Here is a 16,480-nt window from a genome sequence, read left to right as displayed (position 1 = left end):
GCGCATTTTCCACCCCAAAATATTCCAAATGTTTGCTACACATTGTTACTCAGTCCAAGAAAGCTCTATTTCCAGACCGCGGATACCTACTGTATCCAGGTAGATGCCTACTTGAGGAAACATGAAGGCATCCCTCACCTCCACAGCAGAATATGACCTGTGAAGGACACACAGCAACATCTCAGCTCCAATATCATACATGGACTATATTGTCCATGGAATTGCCGTCATTTGTGCATTCCCCTGCCTGCTATGACTTTTATTCACTGTGTGGAATGACACGGGTGCACACATGGGATTCGACTGTGGATGGAATTCTCATTAATAATTATGAGTTAGCATCTAATTGTCATTAATGACAAACATAAATGGAAAAAGGAAGCCAATATAATAAATATGAATCACCGTGTGATGTCCCATCATCAGAAAATTCATCTTGAACAGACGGAGTCAATACGTTTGAAATAAAGCGTCTGCACAACCACCGTTCTGACGCACGTCAAGCATCCACGGAAATAAATTAGATCCTTCCTCGCATGTTTTAAGACGCTGACATAAATCGATTTGCTGGTTTTGTCACCCATGATGCATCGCATACAAGCTCCCGTTCAGCGTGTCATCAATGAGAGCGCGGGAAACACGTCTTGATTTATGACTCCATAACCGACGGATGCTTTCTGCGTATCGGCCTGCCTGTCCGTGATTGGATGGGCTAAAATGGGAGAAGGGGGGCGAGTCAAATTAGGCGTGAGAGAAATAAACAGTCAGCACAATTACATCAAAGATGGTTGAGCTTGCAATTTTTTTTTTTTTTTTTTAACAACACTTAAAAACAAAACAGCACAAAAAAAGCAATGATGAGTCGCGCAAAAGGAAACGCAAGGAAAATTAGAAATTGCAGCACGGGACGATAGGGAATCGTGAGCAGCCCGAGGACATGTTTTAGCAAAATACATTCCAGTTGACATGTATTATTCCAAGCCTCCAGTTTACAGCAATATTACAAATAATTGGCTATATCAGGAAAATGAATTGCAACAGACAATACAGTCTGGAAGTAAGAGCATGCAACAGCATCCCTGCTGCGCTCTTGTATAATTCATCACTTGTCTGCCTCTGTGTGTGTGTGTGTGTGTGTGTGTGATGCAACGCCGCATAGAAAAACACCAAACATCAGTGGGAGATACGTCCGACAGCCTCAAAAATCATGTCAATTAGTCTAGAAACAAGACCAAGCCGTGTCTTGATATCATATTTGAAAGCGCCTTATCTTCACCGGGAGACTGTCCGGCGACAACCTGTACACAAGAGTCTGTGGTAGCCTTTGGATCTGCAGGCTGTGCTCCAATTACACATGGAATCCCAACACTGAGCCCATTAGGGAACGTTCGCCCCGCCGTGCTGTAATGGAGGCTCAGACCGTTAAAGGTAAATCAGGAGAAACAAGTGGACAAGCCCTGAACATGAGCCTTAGCGTGCGTGCTTTGGCTGTTGCAAGAGATGCTGCTTGCAATATTCATGGGATAGTCGGATCGAGAGTCCACTTGAGCCCACTCTTCCCTGCACGGGTGGGCATCGTTTACATATTATCTGATCCTGGTGCCTAAACGGTACTGGTTTTTAAATCGGTACTTAAATACTTTAATAATATACATACAATCTAAAAGGTGGATTTGGTGAGCCGTGGTTGGCTCGCAGTCCTGATTTGTATGACTGACAAGAGGTCTCACTCTGTTTGCTGTTGTTCTATGAAAGGTGTCGGTGCTGCATTCGTAGGTATGAATGAGAGGGCCCCAATGGCATGGGGACCAGGCCCTTCCTTGAAAAGGTTTGGCCATGTGCATGAAACCATATAACAACCTCAGTCATCTACCCATCTACCCAAGTACTATTTACTTCTCGGCATTAGGAGACTTGGTACAGTCTTGAGGTGACTTACAGTACTGCATGGAGACTCTAGTAACTCAGCTCAAGTATGCAAAAGTATGTTTTTATGACTGTTTATATAACTGTTTTAAAATTACTGTTAATTTCACCAAAATCACTTAAACCATTACTGTTATATTTGTGTCTAAATATTATGATATGTAAAGGTTTTGTATGTTTGCGTCAGTGTATGCGAACTCGGTGACGTCATCGCGTCACGGTACGCGCGCGCTCTCTCGTCCCTTCATGCTGCCGATGTGGACGAGGTAAGACACGTACTTTGGTCTCTCCTTGAAAGTTGCGTGGAAAGATTGTTGAGCTGTGTCCGTGTTTTATTATACGTAATATTGTTGTTTGGTGAGAGTTCCCCACAATGTTTATTGCACTAATATGTGTATTGTGAAACGATACCCTGCAAGTGGAAGCTAGCTCCGTTAGCACGGGTCGGCTAGCGGCCTGTTATTCCATGTCTGGACTTAAGCATCGTACTTAGTGTATTCAACTTCTAATTCCAGGAGAAACGGGGAACTCGCTGAGGAGCGAACAACTCATGGATTTAGTTTCATACAGGTATGATCACTGTTGCACCAACTGTATATGTTGTGAAGAAAATGCTAAAGTTTGAACCATGTGCTGGACTCTCGGACACACATGCTGCCAATGTGGACCAGGAGAAACTGGGAACTCATAGAGGAGCACACAGCTCATGTATTGTTTCATACAGATGAATAAACTACGTCAGAGACCATGGAGACTCCCTCTTTTATAACTAACCACCAGAACACAGCACAGAGGATGGCGGGTTACATGTTCCTGGATGTTTTTTGATTTTTGAGTTTGATAATTGCTTTTCTATTCTGTTTTTCAACAATATGTTTGTGTATTTATAAACATTAAAAGAAAAAGCTCAAGATTTCTGACATAGCGAGGCTCAATACTCCCTTTCTGAAAGGAAGATATTCACACAAATAGACTTTGAAGCCCTAAGAGCTCAAGGGATTTATTATTTCTACCCCTGTGAAGACACGTTGGGAAAAAAGTCCAACATCCTAGGAGATGAAACACTTCACCCGCAGCTTCGATTGAAAGTATTGTGCACTTATCAAAAGGCGGCTTTCTTTCCACTGAGCTTTGACAACAAATCAGTGAAATCATTTCGCAAAAGCATCACAGGAGGAAGGTTCTTGGCGAAGCCTATGCGCTGTGCGGCAATTTAAACAGAAATCCGTGGTTCCATTGACGAGATGACAGTGGCCCTTCATTTGAAAACATCTGCTGTTGGGAGCAGCAACCCCAAATCCTTATGCCGCATATGTGGAGCGACTGGTTCTCCTTTCTGGAACATACAAGTGGTTTGTCATTTGAGTAGTGTGGCCACCCGTTATGTCTCGATGCCTCAGGCTCTACACGCAGCTGGCGGTGGAGTGGCGCCAGGAGGTGGAGGAGGAAACTCTTGGATGGGTCACCAAGAACAGCAGATGGTGACGGGTAGGAAGCGGTGCGCCTGCGGGAGATCCCTCTGCCGCATTTCTGCAACCAACCGCGTGAAAGGTGGCGATGGCGAGAAAGCCGGCTGCGTACGTGTGAATGGGGAGGGAACGGTGGCGAGATCCTGATGCGGTGTTTGATAGGCTGCTCTCAGAGAAGGAGCATGAAGACAACACGGCAGGGAGCGGCAGAGACGGAGGAATCTCATTGAACTTTTGCCAAGGCTTCATCAATAATGTCTCAAGAAGGGCTCGGTGCAAGAGGATATATTGTAGGCGGTCCCCATGCAAATGCTCGCTTGTTAAATTGGATCTACGCCGCTCCAGGCTAGCGGTGGAGGAAGAGCGCCAGCTTCACTCTGGATAATTTGTTGAAGGGAAAGTGGAGGGAATTGGAGGATGGGAGATGAGAAGAGGTCGGACAAAGTGCCGCAGGGTGTTCTTGAATCCCGAGGAGATGTCCTGCTACAGGCCACGGGGGGTTATTTGGGATTAAACAGTCTGGGATGACTGAATGTGTGCAAGAGTGAGATTACATGACCTCCTCTTGGTTCATCCAAAGACTCCAAAGTATTGTCCATGTCTACAGAAATACTTATACTACAACTACCCAACGCTCAAAATTTCCTTCAATGAAAAACAGCCACTTCGGTGTGTTCAGAAATGTGAAGACTAGCTTCAGCGAGGACTGCATTTATTCCATGTTTATGTTGAAGACCCTAAAAACTGTTTAATACAGTACGTATATAGCGCTAGAAGACCTTCACGTTTACAAAACTGTAATAAGATAATGAAATAATATTGCCTCCATATACAGTATTACCATGTGCCTGTGTTTCTGTTTTCCCCGCAGCATAGAACAACGGCGAACAGCACAAGACTTCTTGTCAGTCATACAGTGGCTTTGTCTCTGTGGGGGAAATGGAGCTGAAAGGAAACAGCGAAAGAGTGGAGCTTCGTGATGAACAATGCAAGGTAACATTGTAGAAATCAGGAGAGAAAAAGACCACAGGACCTTCGTGAGAATATTATATAATATAATTATATAATATAAGAACAAGGTGAACCCAGCAACATAAACGTACCAGGATGCCAAATTTATTTGAAACTGGTAGCAACTAAAAAAGCAACAAAACGACTGCACATCAAAATGCAGAACCTTTGTTCATACGTTCAACACTCACTGAGATGTTTGGTCGCCAAGTAACAACAGTACAGCACTCAAAGAAAGTTATTGCCAAAGAAATGCTGCTCTCTGCTACAGTTGAGACGGCAGTATTTCAAGAAAAGCTGCAAACGTTTGAGAGATTTTGCCTGTGAGAAAATACATGTCAGAAACGTCAGTTTCTCAATTTTACCAAGTGAAAGATGACATTAAAAAAAACCACATTGCATTAGTACGATGTATCATTCTGGGATGGGATGGGGTCCTGCATACCTGCAACCCAAGTGGCATAGAATTCGGATGTATGGATGATGTATTATTTAATATTTGGTTGCAAATTTTGAAACTAAGCCAATATGTCTGACAATAAACATTTCAAAACGCACCTGCCAATCCCATTTTCAACAAAGGTTTTGTGTTAACATTTTTGGCTCTTTGCAATGGATCGACTAGATTGACGTTATTTCTTATGGGAAAAAATGTTGAGTACGTTTCAGTTAAGGTCGGACCATCTGGAGTAGTTGTATCGTATGTGTCATTTGGTCGTCGTCAAACATAATCTTGTTTAGGGCCACAAAAAGCTCCAAACCGGCCCTGTTACCGTTCATCGTATTTACACATACACATTATTTACCTCGGTGAATGAGCAAATATGGCAGACAGCTTGCCTATTTACTGCACCTGTGTCAGATGACTGTCAATAAAAAAAAAAAATGCTGACTTTGGCAAGACCGAAATAGCTCCTTAAGAGGCCTGCTCAGACGTCTACATGGAGCACAAATGGAACTCTACCTGGATTGCACAATATCGCTATCAAAGGCTGACAATGTTGACACATCTCACATAACAATAATAATAATAATAGTATCATATTGTGTATGTTTACGACAGAATTAGAGAGCTCCTCTCAGCAAAGGATTTGTGCAGGGCGAGCGTTTGTCACAAGCACAGCAAACAACCCAAAATAGCCTTCCGTGATCTTGACCCAGCAGTCGATTGGGGGAGGCTGTGAAACCTGATTAGACGGCCGGCATCCCAGGCTGATGATTTGATTCCTCCACACACTCCGCCGAGGCGGGTCACAGACAGGTGTGATGTTATGCCCCGCTGTAGAGCGGCAGCTTGATTAGAAGGTGCAAGTTGTGCCTGCACAGGTGCTGCATTTGTATATTTCTAATTAAGACGACCTTCATTTCAGTCCAATCAACATCGGTCAGAAAAACAAACAAGTGCTACTTGATTATTTTCTATCATGTATGTATCTGAAGAGGACAGATACTTTTTCCACTCTTCTCCCCCCCCCCCCCCCCCCCCCCACCCCCCAGTTAGAAATACAATTCGGAACCTGTAATCTTTATCTGTACAAACCACTGTATGAGTTGCTGGCACCAACATCGTTCAAGAATGAAGACCTGCCAACCTTGTTCATGAGTATAGTCCCCGCCCTCATAACCCCACCACAATATTTGAGAAGCACTGGTGTAAAGACGTGGAAATTACACAATTGGCTATGTTTGCCTCACAAATGAGCCACAAATATGAGACCGCATGACGAGATGGTGACAAGTTTGGATGTTGACCCAAGGAGCAAGAATCAAGCAGCCGAAATGTGTTTCCTTGCGTAGGGTGATTGGACTCGTCCTAAACGTTACTGTAGGGTGAGGTCAAGTTGGAAGCTGATCCTTCACATCAAGAGGAATCAGTTGAGGAATCGGTGAGGCGTTCCCGGCCGGGATGAGGCCCCGGGAAAGACATGCTGTACGGTTCACGTCTCGCAGTTGGCCTGGGATGTGTCCCCTTGGTTGAACTAAAACTGAATCACAATCCCATTCTCCATCCTGCACTCATTTGTCTGGTAATAGGACGTTGGTTACCAATGGTGAAGAGATCTCATAAACAAGCCAAAGTATGAAAACCTGGATGGTTTTTATTACCTTGTTGTTCTATTAGTCCGGATTCTAGTCCAGATGCCTCCCGGAGGTCTCCCTGGTGAGTTGTCCAGGGCATCCCCGGCCTGGGACAAGGCCTCGGACGGCAGACCTTGGACGTGGTGGAGGGATTATCTCTCACAGGTAGCCTGGGAACACCTTGGTGGAACTGGAGGATGTGGCTAGGGACCGGGAAGTCTGGGCTTCCCAACTGAGGCCTCCCCCGCGACCCAGACAGGGATAGGTGCAGGAAGATGGATGGATGTTGTATCAGATACTATCCAATATCCTACACAACTTCAAACAGGATGTTCCCAGAGGGACGTAGCCACTGACTTCAGAGTGTCATCAGCAGTTTTCAATTGATAGATAGATAGACTGGAAAGGTTACAGAAATGCATACTGCAACCCTTATAAAATAACCAGGAATAGTTAAGCAGTCCCTTGTGAAAGAGTGCAGCGAGTAGACAAAGAAGAGTCATTGGGTACTCCACACTAACTTAAGCCCTCAGTAGAAGACATATGGTCAGCAGCTTAATAAAGATGTTTTAAACCCAAGCTGCTGCCTTTCTGTTTTAGAGAATCAAAATGGAGCACACCGCTGCCTGTGCTCACTTTGCGCTTATGGTCATTTAAACACTCAGCAGCAAAAAGTCGGCTACGGTGGGCGGTCGATAATGAGCTGTGATGGAGTCAAATGGAAATCAGATGTCCTTTTTTCCCCTCTCTGCCTAAGTCTTTCCTTTAAATTGAAGAAGCACTGAGGTTTAATTTGTCTTGGACACATCAACAGGCAGCCATTGAAAATTCATGAGCCACTAGAAGAAACACTCCGTAAGCACTGCAATAACACAGAAACAACTTTCCTTAGGTTTTCCTTTCAAAAACAACTTATTTGGTCTGTTACTCACTTTTTCTAACATGCTGTTTCCTTCACATGTGTCATAGTTTGTCCATCGATCTGAATCTTTCCCACCTGTGTCTTGTTGTGATTGGATGCATTAGACTCTGCTGCGTCGGGCTTCCTGGAGTGCTTGTAGTCCCGGGGGGAAAAATCATCTCTACCTGAGACTGAGTGGTCAGAGGGTATTTATTTCGTTATTTCAGGTCAGTTTGATTTAGTTTGAACTAGTAGAACGTTGATTTCCGTAGGATTCAGTCAAAAAAAAGTGCCTTAGAAACACCCATGCGTTGGTGACTCAATCTCTGTGAAGAATGGATTGGGCTCTTCTAGAGTTGGGACCCTACAGACCAGGGGTGTCCAACTTCATCATGCAGGGGCCCAAAACTCAAGGCCAACTTTAGGTCGCGAGCCAAATAAGACAGTTTAACGGACAGAAATGTGTCTGTGAATATTCTCACTGGGATCATGGTATTATCGCGGCATTGAATCGATCACAACCGGTCAGTTCAGGTTATCTCAAAAGACCCAACGCCTCTCAGCCAAGTCAGACTAGATAGGATAGCTCTAGTCTGACAAGTGGGTGCAAGATCCAGTGTACCCTCAAAAAAGGAGGAATGTCCAGACAGGACAAATGGAGGTCGTTTGGATACAACGGAGTGGGGCCTCTGCCCCCCAACGATGGCTGTTTGGGAGGTATCACCTTTGTTAGCATCCCATTCAGATGTAATTATGGTCATTGAGCCACCTGAAACCAAAATGGCTGTGCCTTGTTTAGTTGTTTTGCAAAATGTTTGAATCTTTTAGAATGGGATGAAATGACTCCATGTTATGTGGCAGAAAGGTAGTTTCGCAGACATCCCTCCCCCTTCTGTTCAGAGACGGCTTCTCAACCTTAACGTAAATGGCTTCCCTCACTCCTCTTTCAAAATATCGCTTTTTCTTTGTCCAAAATGTGTACACTTTTGTACTCAAAAGGTTGCTCTCTCTCTAGGAGTTGCAGGTAGACCGCAGAGTCTTGACCTGAAGAGTTAGCCCATTTGTTTTGTCACATCGCCTGCTCAGTGGCTGCCTGGGTTCCCCAATGGGACAGAATTTCTTTTCTTTGTTGGGCAGATCATTCGAGGCACGTAGTTTGATGAGGTCCAACCTATTTTCCCGAAACAGTTAAGCGGGTCACATAAACCGACGTGATGGGCCTTGAGTTTGAGACATATGCAACAGTGTGTGCAGGAGGTTTATTTGTTCATAGTTCACAAACAGAACAATGAACAACTGCATTTCTGTCTTTCTCCCTCACTGTGCACACTGCCTATTTGTGGGTGTACGACTGTAAGATAACCCAACAAGACGGCAAATAAAGTTGTGCCAGAAACGCTCTTGAATTCAGGAAGGAAGTGCAAAAGGAAGAGTCGGTTCCAGTAGGATTGCAACGTAAAGATAGGGACCTTTCACACAGATTGGGACAATGGGACAATGGCTTAAGGGAGACACATTACAGACAGCGAGTCGGGCTACCTTGAGTAATGATGATTGTACCTGCTGCTGTCTTCAATAAAGATAAAAGTGATCATTTATGTTTCATTTGTCATTTTTATGTGTTTGGCTTTAATAACTCTAATTACTCTCCATAATTTTTTTTCTGTTCATGTATTTCTTTGGTGCCTGGAACTGATTAATTGGATGTACATGACTTTATATGAAAAAAATGGCTTCAGTTTTCATGTTGGTTTTCATGTGAACAGATTAATTCCACTGTACTAGTCATTAAAATGCAACAGTTTTGGTGTATCTCTTCAAGGCATGCTAATAAAAAGGCAATGCCACTACAGCTGGTCATATCTGGCAGTGCTTGTTTTGAACTTAAATACTATGGATATATGGAAATACTGGCAATCTCAACCGCAGCACTTAAGGACAAACAGTGGAGCGTTGATCCATTGCTTCCTGTTGGCACTACAACCCTTCATATTCGCACAATATCACTTTTGTACCCTCAGCTGTCAAACCGTGACTGGCCAACAGCCCCACCAGCATCAGTCGCAGTTCAACACATAAATACAAGGAATCAACTATCTTTATTACTTTCCCAAGGTCGCATTAGTTCTGTTGTCTTGGTTACGCCGAGCTGGATATGAAACGGCAGCAGTTGCCAACGGCAAATAAACAGCTCGTCCGAGGACTCGAGTGTGACGGAGAGAAGGAGGCACTAGTGGACGGCTTGAATACAAAAAGGGTTGGTGGTTTCATTTCAGATTTCTCAGCCGTAGCTGAGCAAAACATGGACAAACACACCAAGTGAGACATCTCGGTACTGAAAGGTAGGTTGCAGGTTTGAGACAACATAGACAACGGTATTAGTACCACAGGTGAAGCAAAATATCATGAAAAAATTCATATTAGGCAATTAAACTGTCAAAACTGTGTCTGTGCAAGTCATGCATGCAGTTTTTAACGTAACGTAAATGCAGGGCAGAAACCCAAAATGAATTGACTGCCAAGATGGAGGATTATACAGTATATCTTCAAATATAACGAGAAAACTTAATAATAAAGTCAAAATATTAAAAGAAAAAAGTTGTAATTTAGAGCAAAAAAGTTGAGTGCATATTACACCATTATGAGGAAAAATAGTCATTTTACTGACTGGTCAATCAGTGTGAAGTGTGAATGCATAATGAACATTTTCTTTAAACACGAATACGGATAATACATTTTATTTGTGTAGCGCTTTCAAAATAAAGAAAAATGGAGTTGAATAAAAAGTAAACAGAGTAACGTTAAAATACAACATTCATTCGTTTATACACATAATGATGAAATGTACTTTGTTTCATACTCGTATCCCTATTATCGTCCTTGGAACTAATCGTATTTTCATTTACTCCAGCTCCAAGTGTGGTAAAAATGTCTCAATGCCAGAAGATGTGGTTCTGCAGGTGACAAATGCTGGCTTGTTGTCTTAAATGACCCCTCAAACCTTTTAAAAATCGGTCTTAACCTGGAAGTTTGCAAAAACAAAACAGTAGACTGTCACCGTCTAATTGCTGAAACTGGTAGTTCGTAACATGAATGTCGCAGTCATTGAAATCATGAAATCCTCACTTACACTTAACCTATGACAAGAACGCATATCCAAAAGACGGTTTCTAAGAAAGCCTCACAAGCTGCAAGCCGGCAAATGTTACCTTCCATGTGACCTTTTTTATTGCCAGGCTAATCTGCCCTCAGTTCCCAATGACTCTGAAAACAAAAATCTTACCTAGTGGACGTCAACACGAGCGATGGCCCCACCATCTAATTCCATTTCCCTTGCACCGCTATTAGAGCAAGGTGACCTTCAATTTTTGTGCACTGCGAGGAACACTCTTCACAAATCACACATGTGAAAAGCTGGCCCAAGGAAGATGGAGTCGCACAAGCGTGACTGATGAGCGCGGCCGTGCTCTATTTTTTTTTTTCGCCCATCTTCGGCAAAAACAAATTCCCCGCCGTTCGCCCAACATCCTGGAGGGAAAAACAAAGTATCAGCCAGTAAACTCTTGGTGCCGACACACTCCAGTTGTTTCGGCGGAGGGGAAAGGGATGGAGTGTGCGCCTTGCTGTCGAGTCTCAGCGGAGCCGTCACTGACCTAGAACCGGCATGCTGATCGTTAGCGTCCACGGTCAGGCTGCTTTTGAAGGGGCGCGTAATAAATAACAAACATCAGAGAGCACAACGGTGACGCACAGCAAATGCAACTCGCTCGTGGAGGAGTCCCCTCACCCCCGCATCATTTTTTCCATCCTTTTCAGTTCAGAGTTCACGCTTCATCCTTCATGGTCAGTCTCCTCACCTTTTCTTGGAAAGTCAGACAAAACATTTCAAAGAGAGAAAATAATCCTCTGTGCGGCTTTTCAGAGGTTTGGCATAAAAAGCAATTGTTTTAACGACAGCCAATCATTTTCCGTGGTTGTTAGCTAGCTTTCTCCTGCAGATGGGGCCATGAACCATTTTGTACTTAAATTACAATAATCCCTCATTTATCGCAGTTATTGGTTCCAGACCTGACCAAGCAATCAGATTTGGCTCATCAAGAGTTGATCTACCTAAGCACTGATGCAACTGCGGTGCCTTTAAAGTCCTTCCTGTTTAAAGGCTAACTTGCTCCTCCACCTCAGGAGCTAGATGGAAATCCCAAATCCACAAGCCTCAGCTTTCGGGATCTGGGTGTCGCAGGCCACACGGATCACCTGCAGTGGGAGAGAGGGGGCAAGGACAAAGGCATAGGTGTTGATTGTTCTCCCGGCATTACTCCATATTTGCGGCAAAGCACATCAGGTTGTTATTGAGTGATTCTAAATTGACTCGGCAATTCTCTGAGCGGCGCCGGCAGCCAGCAAGGAATAACAATGAAGGCGAGAGAGGGGCGACTGATGGAGGCAGGCAGGGGAGAAGAGCAAGAGGAAAAAGGAAGGGCGTACTTATCAATAAGCAATTCCTTCTAATTGCTACTTTGAGGTTGGACGTGCGGGGATTACTGCAAAGCGCAGTCTGAGTCACGTCGGCAGTCCTGGCCGCCTCGCTGTGGCACATCACTCCTTCATTTTAGTGGGAAGGCTGTAAAACTAATGACCGCACCAATTAAACCCCAATTTAACTTGATAGTATTAATATTTAAATAGGCCGTCTCGGGCGGCTTAATGGCGCCCACTGATGGCGACCCCTGACCTTGTTGTGCTAGCAAACGTCAGGTTTTGTCCTTTAGCTGGAAAGCAACCAAAAAAAAATCCACATTTCAGTAACTTCGCTTTGATGATCATGGGACCCAAGAATTATGACCTTGATCATGTGATGTCAACAAAGTGTTGAGTACCTCAAAGTACCATTTAAGTTAATATGCACCATTTAAGTTAATAACTCTTTTTGTAACAAGACTCCATATTGACATACACACGCAGAAAGTGAAAGTTAAGCTTGTGTAAATGTGAGTGGTTTTCCATCAGTCGTATGTACATGTTGTGCAACTCTGATTGTGCTATACGAGAGTGTGTGGGTCAAGGAGGCCCGCTCTGAGAAAACTGAGCTAACAGACCAAAGACAAACATGTAATAAGAATAAATATCGAACAAACAATAAGCATGTCAATCATGCAATGAATATGGATTCCATTTCTGCGCATGTGGAGTCCAAATCGATCCCTATTTTGAGAAATGAGATTGACGCCACCAGAGCCAGATTTGGTCTGAGCTGTTGGGCCATATGCTGTGATGCTAGGTGCAGGATCGACCACGCACAGCCTGTCTGTTGTCATATTATGTTACATATCAATCTTAGACAACGACCTCACCCGTGCTGCCACACAAGTCAACAAATATGCGACACACCCGAGTAACCCGAGTAAAATTCACTTTTATTTGATGTGGTCTGATGTTAAAGTGCTATTGGAAATAGGGACACAAGCACATATAGCAGATTGTATGACATGTTTACAGATAAATAAGACCAAAAAATCCAGGTGGAGTGTTTGAATTATAGGCTTAAACTAGTGTGTGAGTCTGGCACCCCAGCCAATTTGCTCAATGCAGCCTGAGAGTCAAAAAGTTTGTTCAGAGCAGCGGTGCTCAATAGGCGGCCTGCAGATGACATCCCTCCTGCCACGGCCCGCTAAACATCACCCAAATAATGTAAACCTTACTGGAGAAGTGCTCGATCGAGGGTGACTGGGAAAAAAGAGCAAAACCAGCCATTTTGGGAGAAATAAGTGAGGGTTGACAGGTACGGTGTGTTGATTTTCCCAGCATTAAAAAGGCACCAGTGGCAACTTTATGCAGCAGCCGAAACTTAATTGATACCTGCAGGGTGTTACTTTGTCAGCGTTACCTGAAAACATTATTAGGAAAGATTTTCCAATGACTAAACTCACTAAAGATGGAGGGAGGGGAGAAAAAAACTGACAAGGAGACCTTGGTACAGATGAGTTAACACTTTTCTTCTCCTAAACCCAAATAAATTCCATCATATTGGATTTGTTCCTGCAGGCCCATCAAAGGTAGGCCCGTAAAGATACTCAACACAATTTGAATGCGGACATGAGCTTTGTGGAGTTGTGATGCATGCAGCACCACACGCTTGACAAAATCTGTGCATCTGTTTTGTTTGTTCTACTCCCCACCCTCCAACCGCACCCCATACTTTTTCTCCGCGTGGTTACGTTGCCCTCCAGGCAAGAATAACGAGCGAATGGCGGAGCTCCGGAACTTTGCAGCCAGTAAACAAACACACTGCTTGTGCATGCAAACACGTAGTATAATAAAAATGATTGTAGTCATAGTGAGGCGGCGCTGCATGGTTGATGTTTCTTGTGTTCCTCCAATGAGTATGAAAAAAAATAATTAGAGTGAGATGTCAGCATACATATGAAATGGTCAATGAGCTTTTGGAAGAATAGCTTGCTGATAACGTCTTCCTGGTGAAAATAACTGTTTGTATCTAAAGACCTTCTCTCTCGTAGATTCTCCTTGAAAAACACGACTAGTCTCTGCAGCGTCGTAAATAAACGCCCTCGGCCTTATAGCGCTGATGGTTTGTTGGGTTATTTAATATACTGTGTGTATTTCAAAACTACAAAGAAAACTTGCACCTACTACTAAACATGCAGATGACAGCGCAGTGCCACCTCCTTCATCCGCCAACGTCAAGGAGCCCAGCCATCACTTCCAATCAAGAGGTGTATCACTCGCATTTGCTACCATTAATTAGCAGAGGCGAGCAGAGCCGCTCCCGGGAAGCCAGCTTTCCTTTTGCCTAATTGGGGCGCTAATTAGATAACAAAAGCTCCTTGCGGTTGCCCACACCCAGGCTTGACACCGTGGAAGCGCCTCTGTTAGTGTTGCCACGTGTTGCGTGAAACGTGTGAGAATATTGGCAGCTTGCCGTGTTCAGTTAACAGAAGGAGAAATGCGCACAAATTGAAGCTCAACCAGCTGTGTTGTTGACTTCTGCTTCACATAACTTCAATTAAGCCAAACGCAGGGGGCAAACTCCATTGTGGTTATGTCAATACATAGCATGAACAGCTTGACAAAAATAAAGAAAAACCACAGCGACCTTTGAACCGCAATAAAGCGACTGCACTTGAATTATTTCACTAATTATTATGAACCAACTAGCACCAAAAGTGAAGTGCGTCTCTTTCAGGGCCTGTTTTTGTCAACGTATTGAAAGAACCCTCTGTGTTAAATAATACCGGTTGCTCTGGCCGCACTCATCAGTCATTCTACAGCAAATTAAGCTTGTTGGAGTCAATTAAGAGTTCTCCCGGAGGCCCAAGCAACACATTTCAAAAGCCACTTGTGGGAATGGGAGGCTTTATCTACTCATCCATCCAGCCGCTCTCAAGTGACTTCAGGCGAGAGGCAGAATGGATCCTTTACTGATCACCAGCCAATCAAGAGTCGATCCAATATTTGTGTCTTTGGTTTGTGAAGGGACCTGGAAATCCTGCATCCGAAAGCCCATCACGTTCAAGAACTGCCGCCGCACAGACAAGCGCTCTCTGAATAGCTGGGCCAGAGGGATGATCACGCCGCAAAATCTCATTTCCGAGTTAGTTACCAGGCGGGCGCTCGGATTTTAAATAAGAGCAACGGGAGATAAGCACGAGAGCCCTCAATTGTCCTTCAAGTACTCTCTCACAGTTGACTGGGAGCGCTCTGCTCGAGGCCAGGAGACGTGTTCACGTTGTTCCGTGTAAACCTGCAAAGATATGAGCCGCCGTGATGGAGCGAGCGCAGGATCCAACAGCCTTGACATGTTCTATTCCAGAGAACATCCACTCTCTCCCTCGACTTTGCAGTCGTGCCTCATTATCGGGTGCACGCCGAGCTTCACTCCTACGGTGATGAGGAGTTACAGACCGCTGTCAAACATACGTGAACCCTGAGAAGAGACAAAGGCAGGGAGTCAGCCCTGGAGAATAACTATCAATCTATCGAAGGGGATCTTTAAAACACAACTGCTGAGGTGTAGTTTTTCCTATTTGCAGAGAGTGAATTATGCACATATCAGCTACATTTGTTTCTCAGCCCACAGGCGGCAGCGTTAAAAATGCATTGGAGAAAGTGCCGGCAGACTTAATGCTGAGTAAAATGGAATGGCTGATTTTTCCTCCGACTGATCATTACACCAGCAAATACTGCAGTAGTGAGTACTGCGGTAAGAGCAAAACATCTCTCCTGCAGCCTCCTCCCAGGAGCACCACCACGCTGACACATGGGCGCTATTGGATGTTTTGTATTGTCACGCTGGCTGGCATGTGCCGTTAATATGATATTACACAGGCATCTGTGCTCTAAAGCAATGCTACACCATTCTCCAGTAAGACAAATTGTTCAATTATTCATAAGGGCACAATACTTTCAAACATGATATTTCAACTCCGTGGAGGCTTAAGGAAAAGTTGCTTCTCTATTTCCAGGAGCAGAAAAAGGACGAGTGGATTACTATTATTATTATTATTATTCATTGTTTTCTTTTTTTATTCGTTTTGCAGAAAACAAAATGAAGGGAATACACTTTGGATAGCTCCTTTAAAAAAAAAAAGAAAAAAAAATTCCATTCTCCTCCCAGGATGAACGGTCTTTGCATAGAAGTACAAAAATATTTGCAACACTGCACATAAGATAGGCCTGTCATAAGCCAATAAACAATATTATTGGCAACATCTTGAGACCATTTTTTCATGAATCTAATATGAGGCGTTCTCGCCCGAAGACCGCTGGGATAGGCTCCAGCACCCCCGCGACCCTCGTGAGGAAAAAGCGATAGAAAATGAATGAATGAATATGCGAGTACCCTGAATCAAAAGCAATAAAGTTTAATGTCTGCCACATTGGTGACCCTGATGTTGTAGTTCAGGGTCGTAGTTCAAATGATTGACTAGCGGGCCGCATTGCTTTAACAAAATGTATGGGGGCCGAACTATATATTTTGCACGTAACAGTCCAGAAGTATTGTATCTGTAAAAGTGTGTGTGTGTCCCTATTTTTCAGGAACACTTTGTAAACAGCAGACCACATCAAATAACGAAAT

General features: G+C 44.0%; 1 protein-coding gene across 6 annotated transcripts in view; it reads left to right on the top strand.

The window, feature by feature from the left end:
- The first annotated feature begins 2,156 nt into the window (after window positions 1-2,156).
- Window positions 2,157-16,480, top strand: part of lamc3 (laminin, gamma 3) — a 103,041-nt gene continuing 88,717 nt past the window's right edge. For all 6 annotated transcript variants that reach the window (XR_009121534.1, XM_058064273.1, XM_058064275.1 and 3 more), the window contains exons 1-3: window positions 2,157-2,192; window positions 2,442-2,496; window positions 4,267-4,388. The gene's annotated coding sequence lies outside the window, so the exon portion shown is untranslated. The remainder of the gene's footprint in view (window positions 2,193-2,441; window positions 2,497-4,266; window positions 4,389-16,480) is intronic.

Source organism: Doryrhamphus excisus, chromosome 2 (genome assembly GCF_030265055.1).
Source record: "Doryrhamphus excisus isolate RoL2022-K1 chromosome 2, RoL_Dexc_1.0, whole genome shotgun sequence".
NCBI lineage: Eukaryota > Metazoa > Chordata > Actinopteri > Syngnathiformes > Syngnathidae > Doryrhamphus > Doryrhamphus excisus.
This window is presented reverse-complemented; position numbering and strand designations above follow the sequence as displayed.